At 27.6% G+C, this 13,350-nt stretch overlaps 1 long non-coding RNA gene across 1 annotated transcript in view; it reads right to left on the minus strand.

The window, feature by feature from the left end:
* Window positions 1-955: 955 nt before the first annotated feature.
* Window positions 956-13,350, minus strand: part of LOC142330814 (uncharacterized) — a 321,599-nt gene continuing 309,204 nt past the window's right edge. Inside the window, exon 3 of the long non-coding RNA XR_012757842.1 lies at window positions 956-1,168. This is a non-coding gene — a long non-coding RNA (uncharacterized LOC142330814). The remainder of the gene's footprint in view (window positions 1,169-13,350) is intronic.

Consider the following 13,350-nt stretch of genomic DNA (forward strand, 5'->3'; position numbering starts at 1 on the left):
AGAGGTGAATTGTACTAACAAATCTCTTTTACAATAAATTTAATGATAGCTCTCTAATATCTAAGGGAATGATAAAACGCTTTATCATTGTTACCAACATTTGAATATTCAAACAAAAATTTCCCTATCAAGAAATCATCCATAAATCATGTTTTTAAACTTTTAAATCATGCTATATTAAATATAAAAATTGAAGAAATAGCTATAAAATCGTTTACGTATAGAATGAAATCAAATATTATAGAGTTCTTGAACAAATAAACTGTAGAGGGTTCCAGAAATATCACAGAAGAGAAAGAAAATTTAAGAATAAAAAGTACGATATAGAGAGAAATAAGAATGAAGAAGTGAGGTAAACGGTATAGTAGAAGATATGACGACGTAGATGGGAGAAGAAGGATGGTTAAATAATAGGTGGAAGAAATGAAACGAGATATGGAGTAGTATCGTATAGAAAATACGAACTACGACTTAAAATTTTAAATTCTTACCCACTCAGTTGAATTAAAGTAAGTAAATAAATAATTTATATACCCTAATCAGATAATAATATCTCTTGAACAGATCATATTAAGAAATGTTTATTGTAGAGGAAAATTTTATTCAGGGGATTATTGTATAATATTCTACAAAATGAAAAAGAAACTGTTTGGATTCTTATGGGATAGACTAAGGAAAACTTTGCTTGTAAGAATTTACATTTATAAAAAAATTATGATAATAATAGTAACATTTTATAAATACTATAAAAGTTTATTCCATTTCTTACTAAGTAATATAATCTTTTGTTTTACACGACACAAATCTGATTTTTTTCCTTATATATAAAATTAGTTTTAAATTTACAAAAAGGTAACTTATTTACGTAGTGCAATTTATCACAAAAAATATAAATTCATTTAACAATTAATTACAATAACAATTTTACGTAGAAGTCATCGCTCCTTTCGTTTACTTTATAAATAAATATAAAAAACCTTTTATTAAATATTTAAGTTTAAATGAAACTATAATACTTAATACCTGTTGATGATTTAAAATTATCGTACATTAGAATTAGAGAATTAGATGCGGGTCTCCATGGCGCTGATAGAGCGGCCTTTTATCCGAAGGTCCGTGTTCGAATCCCGGTCAGGCATGGCATCTTCACACGCTACAAAATAGTCGGCTAAAAAAAGATACCAGAAAGATTTATTAGTATTCCACCCAGTGATGACCTCCATTAAACAGCAATCCAAAGAAATTACTTAAGTTTTATAAATTAATCCTAAATAAGTTTTTGAAGTTGAAGTAAATTTTAAGTGTTAGATAAGTTGAGGTTTTAATATATAAAATAATCTGAAAAATCTAAGAAATTAAACGATCCATTTAAGTTTAGAATAAAAATTCTCTAATGAAATTAATTTGGAAGAAACAAACGCAAGTTAAAAATACTATTATTATAATATTAGGCGGACGTTTATATAAATATTATTAACGCAAGTTAAATATTATTATTAAAAATATTATTAAATATTATTTTTCAAAATTTTTAATTCCCTCTTTGGTTTTTTACCTTTTTCGTTAATCTATTTGACTTTAATTTTAATTATTTACCTCGAATTTAAAAAAAAAAAATATTTTTATTTATAGTCGAATCAACAATTAAAGTCATTTGGAACTTTTCAAGATTTGTGTAAATATACCGGTAAACGTGTAGTCTTGAATAGACTTAAGCCGACCATGTTGCAACATGTTGACCTGACACATCATTTTATAGGGCACCGAAAAAAAATTACGTTATAAAAATTATTTAAATAAGAAACACCGGAATATAACCAAAACTTAAACCTTTTTATTTTTTATTTTTATATTTACAACTAGTTTCAAAACTGATTTACAGTATAAGTCACTTAAGTAATCTTTTAAGTAATCTCACCGGTACCCATGATCTAGTATCCCAATCCCTGTAAAAACAACTGCCTTTATTAGGATTTGAACCTTAGAACTTTCGACTTCGAAATCAACTGATTTCCGACGACGTGTTTACCATTAGACCAGGTGGGTTCCTTGAATTAAATTAATTAAAATTCAATATTAAGAAATATCTAATTTTTGTAAGGAGAGAAAATATAGGAGAGAAAAAAACATATAGGAACTTAAACCTTACAAAAATAGTTTAATGCAACAAAATTTGTACAATTTATGTAGTTAATAGAATTACGAACGATGGATGAAGTACGATGGAAATTACAAACAAATTAGAATCGTAGAGTTTTCATAAAAAAATAAAAAATCTGTGTAGTATGAATAATACAAAAAAGAATTAGACAGATATTCTTCAAAATATTTTAATGCGTGAAGTGTTTTTGGTACCGAAACATGAGAACAATAGAAAAATCAGAGAGAAAGTGTTCGAAATTGTGAATGAGGGTGTTGAAAATTAGGTGGTTGATAAAATGAAATAAAGAGAACGATTAGAAGAAAAGAAACGTTTGTGGAAGAATTTTATAAAGAGATGAACTAGGTTGATGGGTCATATATTAAGAGATTAAAGTTAGTAATTGAAGAATGCATGGCGATTAAAAACAATACTGGAAGTCACGAAGTAAAATAGATAAAATAGATAACTTAGGACCTGAAGGAAATTATTATGTTCAGGGTAATTTATGTTAGTAGAGATAGAAAGGAATTTATAATATTAAATCAGATAAATGGTTGAGGTTAAAAAACCTTGAGATTAGAATATGTAAAATAAAATTTATAACAAAATTCATATCTTACATGGATAATAAAGGACAAAAAATTTAGAAGTTCAATTTAAAAAAAAAAAAAATAATAAAAACAATAAACCAGCTTTTATTATTAAAAAAAATAATAATAATAATAATTAATCACTTATCATTAATTTACAAATATTGTGTTTATACGGCATTATACTATAAGATTTTCTCAAATAGTTTTTCACTCAATATTTTTTATTTATTTTCACGGTCACTTAACTCAAAATAAAACAGTGATCGATGTTTTTGTAAACATCTAACGAAAATATGCAGAGTATATCACGAAGTTCACCTGGGATTTTCATAATCTATTTTACGCATGAAAATAACTCTTACTGAAATATTTAGGACGTTAATTAAGGAACAGAATTTTAGTGATTTCTTATGGGGTTTTATCTGAAAATTGAATAAAATAGGTCTCAGAACTGTGTCTGCAGTAGTTTTTAAGAAATCTGGGATGAAAATCAGTAAATTGAGGTAAACAATCCCTGTTTTTTAAGTTTATACAATAGCTTTGTTAAATAGGTAAAAAATTAAAAAAACTTAAAAAACAAATAAAATAGAGAGAATTTAAATTTGAACAAAATGGTGTAAAATAAGTTGAATAAAACAAAGAAAAGTTAGAAAAATTCAAATTCGAATGTTATTTAAAAACAGTACATGAGACAAGTGTATTATACGTAACTGTTTATAATAAATGTTCAAAAATGAACTCTCCATTTTCAATTCATTTCCTGACACAATTTTGTACTGCTTTTTTGCTCTTTTTAGTTCTTCAGGGCTGTTCTTAATTTGCTCAGCCGCAGACAATTAATTCCTCATGAGAATGTATTTTTGTTTTGTATACGATATTTTTCATCCATTCCCCGACGCAAAAATCTAAAGGTGTTAGATTAGGCAATCTTGGAGACCAGGAATGTGGACCTCCACGACCCATCCGTTTTTCAGGGAAATGATGATTTAGGTGAATAGAAACTGCACAAGAAACGTGGAGAGGCGCGCCATCGTGCTGGAAATATACTTTGCATCTCACCGCCAGAGGAATATCTTCAAGCAGCTGTGGAAATTATTCTTGAAGAAAGTACAAGTAGACCTCAGAATTTAAGATGCCAGGTAATATGAACGGTCCAAAAAGCTGATTGTGAAAGCTGCACCATACAATGATGATAAATCGGTTTTGAAAAAACTACTGCATATACGGTTCTCGGAGCAATTTTTTTGCTTTTTTCAGCTGAAAAATCACAATAAATCACTAATTCTGCCCTTTAATTAACGTCGTAAAAATTTCAGTTCGACCTCATTTCATCGGGGAAACTGAAATCCGAGTGAAATCTTTCACTAGCCGTAACTCGCAAACGAAGCATTTTAGGATATATTTTTATGAACTTTTTCCATTATTTTCACGAGTAGAATAGGTAATGAAAAACTCGAAAGAACTTCGTCACACACTCTGTAAGAGTTTGCTGAACGCTTTAAACTTTAAATACTCTCAGGGAAAAAATATATTGTACAAGATAAACCTCAGAATTTTAACACGTTCTTTTTTTAATTAAATAATCGCTTGAAAATGGAACTCAAAATATGTATCATAACAAAAATAAATTATAGACAACGTTTTCAATTAATATTATTTTTAATCTCTACATTTTTATGACATAAATAAATAAAAAGCTACAGTAATTAATTAATTTATATTAGTTAATTGATTAATTAATTTACTAATTTAAAAAAAAAATTAAGAATTGAAAAAGAAAATTATTTTTAAAATTCTATTACAGTTGTTTTACTGCTGTTATTGTTTGTATTCATGCTATGCATTTACCTGTATTTTCTTATATTACCAGCCATTTATTTATGTCTGTGTTTGATTTTTATTCGTTTATTTATCTACTTTTTCATATGTGCATCAAGATAACTTATTTGTAAACAAACATCGCGTGTGAACTGAATGAATTAGACATATGTAGTCCATAGACTCATTTTTTTCTGTTTAGTCTCTGGAACCACCGTAAGGTATTACTTCAGAGAATGAATGAGAATGATATCTATGAATGTAAATGAAGTATAGTCTTCTACACTCTCAAGTCGACCATTCCTGATATGTGTGGTTAACTGAAACCCAACCACCAGAGAACACGGTATCCACGATCTAGTATTTAAATCCGTATAAAAGTAACTGTCTACTAGAATTTGAACCTTTGAATTTTCGACATTGAAATCAGCTGATCTGAAATGACGAGTTCACCACTAGACCAACCCGGTGGGTCGTGGATAGTAGACTGGACAAATTCGATAATCTAGTGATAATAGTGCATATGACATAAAGAGGTTTTACTGGATCTTAGTTGTTATTATAAGTATGTTTTATTAATACGGACGTAAACTGTTTTTATAATAATTTACTGTTTGTTTTCGTGACAGAGGGGGTCATCATTAGACATCCCTCTCTTATGAATATTTTAACATATAATTTACTTATGGTTTCATCAGGAAAAACCGATGTAAATTTTTGTTGTGTAACAATCTAAGATTCTAATATTTAGTCAATTTTTTAAAGTTGATTTTACTTCAAAAACCAATGATATTTTTTCAAATTTTAGTATTAATTTTATTAAATATGTAGATGAATAAAAAAAACCCGTGGTACCCAGGGTTGATAAAACCAGTGAAAATGGCCAACGGCCCTGAAGGGGGAAGAAGAAGATTTCCTAACGGCGGAAGGGGCGAATGAGCATAGGGAGATAATCGAATAAAATTCAGGTAGAGCTTGTAAGCTGGAAAAGAAGAAGTCTGTTTAAGAGAATAGAACTCTTAGAAAAAAATCCACTGGTCCTTCAGGTTGGAAGTTCGGCGTGCAGTTAGCAACTCCAGTCTAGAAGAAGAAAACTGCCATGAAAACAAACGATGACCCTCGAATCAGGATTGGAATTACGGATAACGAAAATGGACATGTCAAAAGCAAACGAGATTGAAACCGGAAACATACTTTAAATATTTCATCCTGGAATGTGCAAGAAATGTTGAAAGCAAGGGAAAAAGGGAAAATGATGGAGATAGGTGATGAAATGAAGAAGTAAAATATTGATGTAATAGCACTGCAAGAGGTCAGGTGGAGAGAAACGGGTAGAGTGGGTTGGAACACGTGGAAACAATGACAGAACAGAGATTGCAACGAGGGATAATATAAGGAATAGACAAGATTAGGAGAAGAGGCAGGCCAAGAACGCGCCGGCTCCAAGATGTAGCAAAGGATCTGACAGCGTTGGGGATGTGAGAAGATGGAGAGAGAAGGCGAGAGATACGGAAGATTGGAGGCGAATTGTGGAGGAGGTCAAAGCACACGCCAGGCTGTAGCGCCAGGATAAGAAAAATATGATGCATAAAACACCGTTACCCGTAATAAAAAGACTATCCATTCAATAGAAACGCAAAGTTGAGAAACATATATTTTAGTCAATGTAAAAAATTAAAACCGAGAAACGATATAAAGAGGCCGTTTACCAATCTTGAATAAGGTTTTCTGAAATATTGATGTATATCATACGAGTATACGAATAAATTTTTTTCATTATAAACTTTCTTTTCTTGAATTATTTCGTAAAAATACTTTATCAGATTGTATATCGTTATCCTTTGACTATCCAAGTAAGTAATTGATAAGGAAAAAATTCAAATTATCAATCTATATATGTCTTGATCTATTTTCGAAAAAAATGTGGTATTACTTTTGGTCGAACGGTGGTAATGGGGGGAAATGAATTTTCTTTACGTTTAGAGGTATAAGGAGTACGAAAATAAAATTCACTTAAATTGGAATTTCTTTATATATTTATAGTAGCATTACGGTCGCGGCTTCGCTCGCACTATATCCGAATCAATTATTTTAATTTTAAATTTTTATAATAACCGAAGGTAGGTGCAGCCAGTCGTGTCGCACATACAGTAACGATAACAGTGGCTCATGCTGGTAGAGCCGCAGTGCCCAAAAAAACGAAATTCAAAAACCCGAAAATGCTTTTTAGATATATATTTATCTGAAGAGTATTCGCAATCCTAGATCTATTGAATTACTGAATATCTCGTTTAGTATAGTTGGAAAGGGAGAAAATTTGCAATAATTGTTCAAAATTCTTTTACTTTTCTTCACCCCTTTTGTAGATCGAATTTCGAAATCACATGAAGATTACGCAGTGTGAAGATTACGCACACATGAAGATTACGGTTTTTATATAATCATATGAAGATACATAGAAATTAAAAAAAAAAAATAGTGTTGTTTAAAAAACTTCAAAGATCCATTTTAATCTTTTAAACTCCAAATTTCAAAAAATCATTTCTTAGTTGCACTTCCAACTTAAGAAGAACGTGTGTATACAAATTTCCATCAATTTATCTTTGGTAGTTTTTGCTGGGCATTCATTATAAATCATTTTCGAGATGTTTTAAATATTTAGATACTTGTGTATATATATATATATATATATATATATATATATATATATATATATATATATATATATATAGATAGGGGTAAAATACATATATGTACATATACAGGTATATAATAGGCGGTGTAAAATTTCAGCAGCCAAAAACTCTCCAAAAGTAGTCAATCGATTTCATTGAAATTTAGAAATGCTATAGTAGTTTATTTTTTTATTTTTTGTTTAACTTCAGGGTCCACCGTTAAGTATTGCTTCAGAGGATGAGATGAATGATTTGTAGCGTGTGTGAAATTGCCATGTCTGAACGGGGTTCGGGTTCAAACCCCGTTCAGACATGGCATCCGGACCTCCGGATGAAAGACCGAGAAGCTACCACTGGCGCCAGCAGGCCGGCATGTAGTAGTTTATTTGAAGATATGCATGTAAACGATTGATGATTTGCTAGTCATTCGTGAGTTACAGTCAATTTAAGTTAGAAAAATTTGAGCAGGTCAAGTTAGAAGATAGGTTTATTGTGATACTAAAAATTGAAACGTTGATGTTTCTTTATCTGGGGTATCTATTTTTAGCAATATTAAACCAAATTAACAAAATACTTAAATATTAAAATCAAACTGTATTAATAAATCGGTTTTCTTGCGCAGAACTGTGAAAGAATTCAAAAAAATACAAAAAAAAAAATCATAAAAATTGATTTATTTGATGAACAATAAGATCTGGATAAAATATATTTTGTATAATTGCAAACGTATTTACTTTGAAATCATATAAAAAAGGAAAGATAAACAAATCATGAGATAAAAAAATAGATTTTTGTAAAAATAGATAAGAAAAAAATTTGGGCTCTACTTTTAAACCTTTAAAAGATTATCGCTGGAAAAAACAATTAATTAAGAGTGCTATTAATTTTCCTGTTTTATCAAACAATTTATAAAACAAAAAAGATAATAATCAAAAATTTGAGTAGTGTTAAAATACGTGATAAGGCTGTTTTAAAATATTAAAAGAACTATTTTAAAGCGGAATTAAATATTTTTGTATATATTTAAAATTTAAAAGGCATTCCTTTTTAAAATGAATACTTAAAAAAAAAACAAAAAAAACATAAAAGTGGGCAGTTTCGTTCGTTTCACGATAAATAATATAAACATTCATTATATATACATATATACATAAAACGTTTACAGAAAAGTAAGCTAAACAAAAGATTTTTTGAATAGATAGTATAAGTAGTAAACATATATGTATTCAATCCATGATGAAAGGAAGTTAATGTTAGGTATACTTGATATAATAGGAATACTTTTCACTACGCTACGTTACCCTGATAAGGTACTCAATAAGTGAAGAGGTAAGGTTCTTTTATAAACCTTTTAGCCTTATGGGCATGTTGCTTTGGTTAGCATACACTCTCATATATCGTTACTGTAACCTCTTTGGTGGGGATGTATCTCGTTGAAGTCTCATTGCGTTTGACAGCGAACACAAACTGCGGCCTATAAACGTATATTTATCTATGTATAGAAGCAAAATGAGAGAGAGAGAGAGAGAGAGAGAGAGAGTGAATAAAAGAGAAAGAACATGTAGTTTAATTGTTATATGATTAATTAATATGAACGTAATACATAGCCCTATATAGGCATTCAGATAAGTTGATAAAAATGCCTTACGGGTAATTATTATATAGTCAAGATGCGATAAATAAAAAAAATATTTAACAATTAATCCTTTTATCAAGGAAACGTGCTGTGATTAGTACTTTAACAATGAACAACGTTTAATTTTTATGAGTTGAAAAAAAGGTGTGTGTTTAACTTGACTTTATGTTATCTATTAAAAGTTAATGCCCGATTTAAAAACAAAAGATTCCGATTAGTTTATTTATATTTTGTATAAATTTTATTTATTAAGCAGTAAATAGAAAAATAAAACCACTTTTTATTAGCATAACGATAAATATAGAAGAGAAAATTTTATTAGTCACGTATATATTAATGTAAGAAGGTGATGCTAGAATGAAATTCATATTTCAGTAAAATAAAGTAAAAAATTATTTAAAAAAAATTATCTTTGTATATTAAAAGAGAAAGATTAGATTTTTTATTTAAATGTTACAAGCCAGCATATAAATCATGAAATTATTTGTACTGTTTGTTTCTCTTTACTATACCTTTTCTTAACTATCGTAATAGATCATTCACAATAAAAAAGAAAAAAAATCTAAAACTCATTTCGAAACATCTTTTACCTCTTGAGCCAATATTTAAATATCATCTAACCATTTACTTTAATGACTGTAATAACTTATAAATATTAACTTAAAGTAATTAAATAAATTGCTTACAACAAATATTATATTTATTTTTCTTTTAAAAAAGAAATAGAAACTATTAATCATTTTTTTATTCAGCTATTTTTTAGCGGTATAATTAAATATTTTCTTTTAAGATGGTTTATAAAAAATATAAAACGTGTCGAAGACGATTAATTTTTTATTTTTTATTTAAAAGTTAAAGAACCTGTAATAATTATTTTTACGTTGAAAAGTCTGTGTAAAAAAAAAACAAACAAAAAACAAATGTATTTAAATTGATGGTTGATTAACTGGCCACTTACAGTGAGTTGATTAACTGGAATTTTTCCCGTCATTATTTTTTTTCATTATTATTATTATTATTATTATTATTATTAGTGATATCATTACCGTTACAAAAAAATTCTGGTGTTTGACAGTAAGTAGTAAGTAGTTATAGTAAGTAGTTCTTCATAATAAAAATAATAATATTAATATATAAACATAACACAATTGTGATGAAACTTCTAATTTGTGACATTTCATGTGTAGAATATACTTATAAAAATATGTCGCTTACAAAAAGTTTTAATTAATATTTTTATTAACATTTAAAAAAATATTTTTTGGAAAATTGGAGAAGGGAATTTATTTCCCATTTTAATCAAACTGTTTTTTTACTGAATTTCAATGATTTTAAAGTTGTAGATATTAATTTTGATAAATAAATAAATAAATTTAATATAAAGTACAAAACAAAATAATATCTAATTCTTTAAATTTTCTATTATTTGTAGTTAGCACCAAAGAAAATCAAGGAACTTTTAACAGTTTACTAATAAGATTTAACTGCGATCGGTTTGTTGAGATTAATATGCTTATTGGATATCTAAAGTCTATTTCATAATGAAATTTATGTGAGATTAGTTTCTGGGTAAGAAATTGATGTGATGAATAAACTGAATTTATAAAAAATAATTTAGAACGATAGAACCGTTTTGGAAGATTACTTTTATCATTTTGTAGTTTTTTTTGTGTAATAAATCCTTTATAGATTCTAAAGTTGTGAAGCATTATTTGCTGAAAAAAAACTCTTTCAATGGAACGTTTTCAGTCAAAAAGTAAATCAACACAACAGAGAAACAAACACATTTTGACTGTTAAATAATTATCATTAGCAAACATCAAAGAAAGTTAATAATATAGATTTAAAAAACGTTTTAGCAAAAAATGAATGTAAAATACATATTGTTATTTGTAAAAATAATTAAAGTAAAGCTTTTGGAATAACCGGAGAACGGTTAAAACTTGCAGGAGAAATCTTAATTTATAATGTAGCACAAATTTAAAAAAAATTGGAGTACGGAAATACATCCACTAATTTTAAAACTACCTTAATTGCTCCCTTACATAAAAAGGCGAATAAAAGGGATGAAAACAATTAAGAAGGAATCTCCTTTGTACCAGTACTTTTTAAAATCCTTTAAAAAATAAGAATAGAAATAAAATAGAATCGAAAAATACTTGAGGATTACCTTCTTCAATAAATTACTCGTAAATGATAGATCGTAAATTAGAGGATTTACTTCAAAAATAGATTGACAAAGAAAATATTAGAATTTTTAAAAAATATAATAATATAAGTTAACTTGGCTCTCAGTAGTAGAAAAAAACTTGATATAAAAACAGATGTCTGAAGAAGAAATCCATATAAGAGAAATTTTTAGGAAAATTTCTAAAAAATGTCTATCATTTGGTAAAGAAAATTTTAATTTAATATTCTAAAAGAATGCGAAACGATCCTAAAACCAAGAAATTAATTCAAGAAACTCCAACCGATACCCTTTAAAAAATAAAGTTCGTATGTTAACTATCTAAACCATTTGTGATGAAAAATCCATTTCAGGTTAGATTGACTGGATGGATTCATTTCAATACAGATTTTTGGAATTCTTAATTAGAGGAATTTGAATACCACCCCATAATTCTAGGAAAGAAGACAAAATGAATTCAAACTAACGTTTTCGCGGATGATTTGGTTTTTTAACCAAAATATTGAATCGGCAATAATTTAATTTAATCTTCTTCAAAACGTACCGAAAAAACTGGATTACCTCCATAGAAAAACTAAATTCATAATGAGTCTAAAAATGTAACAAATTTATTAAATTTAAACTTTTAAAAAATTCATACGCGAGGATAAAAATATTTAGGAGAAACATTTCAATAAGGTGGTTTATAAAAAACGGTGATTCATAAAAGAATCAGGTAAATGGAGGAGAAAGCGGACGAAATAAATTAAATATCTTTTCACAAACGAAAAAATAAGGCATTACAGCTCAAATTAATTTAATTCAAAAATCTATTAATATAAGTAATTAAATCTTAAAGTCTAAGTATCGTAATGTTTAAACGTAAACTGTAAAGGAGGAATAAAAAAAATTAGAGGAAAGAAAGAGAAATTAAAAAGAAGAATTAATATAAACAATAGAGAATGAAATCTGGAGAAAAATAATAATTCTGAAGTATATACAAAACAATGGAAAGACTTTCCAGTTTCATAAGATATAAATGATTAATGTTTAACTGGTATCTTATAAGGATGTGCTAAATTGATTAACAAAGAAAATATTACCATTCTTTAAAATTAAATTAACTTAACTCTTAGAATTAAAAATGATTTAATAGAAAAATGATAGATTTATAAAGAGAAAATCCAGTACAGGAAAAGTATTAGGAAAAAATGGTAAAATTGGAAGGGTTTAAAGCCAAAAACAAAAAAACACGAATTAGGATCCACTGATCTGAAGAAAGAAACTGAAATGATGAAGGAGTATCAGAAAAAGAAAAAAAAAAACAACAGAATAAGCCGATAAAAGTTATAACAAGGTTGATAGTGGCCAAATAAAAATAAGGAGGAATCTTATTTTTTATTTTTTTTATTTTAATAAGTAAAAAAAAAGACTTTGACTTTTAAAAGGCTTACATTTCAGAAGATAGAGAAACCATATTTGATACATTAAAAGAATACAAAGTTGAAAAAGAAATTATACATTCAATTATACTCTAATTACCTATTGAAAGAAGTGGCTGAAAAAAAAGGTTTGCAGATCTTTTCAAAAATAGAAATTATGATAAGTGCTTTTAATATCCCAAAAAGAAAATAGAAACAAAGTAAAGTAAAATTAAGATCACGGACCATTTTAAATATTTTTGAGAAATAATTAGTAGAAACGGAACAGGTAAAATAATGATTAAACCAAAAAAACACAAATTATAACAACTAAATTTTTACACAATAAATATTTACAATAAAAACAATCTTTCTATAAATAAAAAATTAAGTTATTATAACACATTTGTAAGACCAATAATATTGTACGGCATGGAAACTTCAGATATAAATGGAATAGAACATCTACTCAAGATAGAAAGAAGGATCTTAAGAAGAGTTTATAGCCCAAGAAGAACACAAGTAGGCCACAATCTGAGCTTAAATAAAGAGATAAAATTGAAGACCGGGAAATAACAATAAGAAAACGACAACTAAAATTCTATGGACACATGGTCCGAATGAACCAATGAAGGCTAAACAAACAGATTTTTAATAAACTCTAGAATTATAAAGGTCAAGGTGGCTTAAACAGATGAAAGAACTCCTCAAAAAGTTCAACATTACAGAAATGACTGTCTAGATTGAAAAGAATGCAGAAACAAATTTTTTTAAATAAAGGTTCCTTTAGGTGAAAATTAAAACTCGGTAGAGGAAAATGGACTGAAGAAAGAGGAACTAAACAGTTTGAAATAATGAAGAATCTATGGAAGAAAAAGAAAGAAATCACAGATATTT

This window comes from Lycorma delicatula, chromosome 10, assembly GCF_047948215.1.
Source record: "Lycorma delicatula isolate Av1 chromosome 10, ASM4794821v1, whole genome shotgun sequence".
In the NCBI taxonomy this organism is placed as follows: domain Eukaryota; kingdom Metazoa; phylum Arthropoda; class Insecta; order Hemiptera; family Fulgoridae; genus Lycorma; species Lycorma delicatula.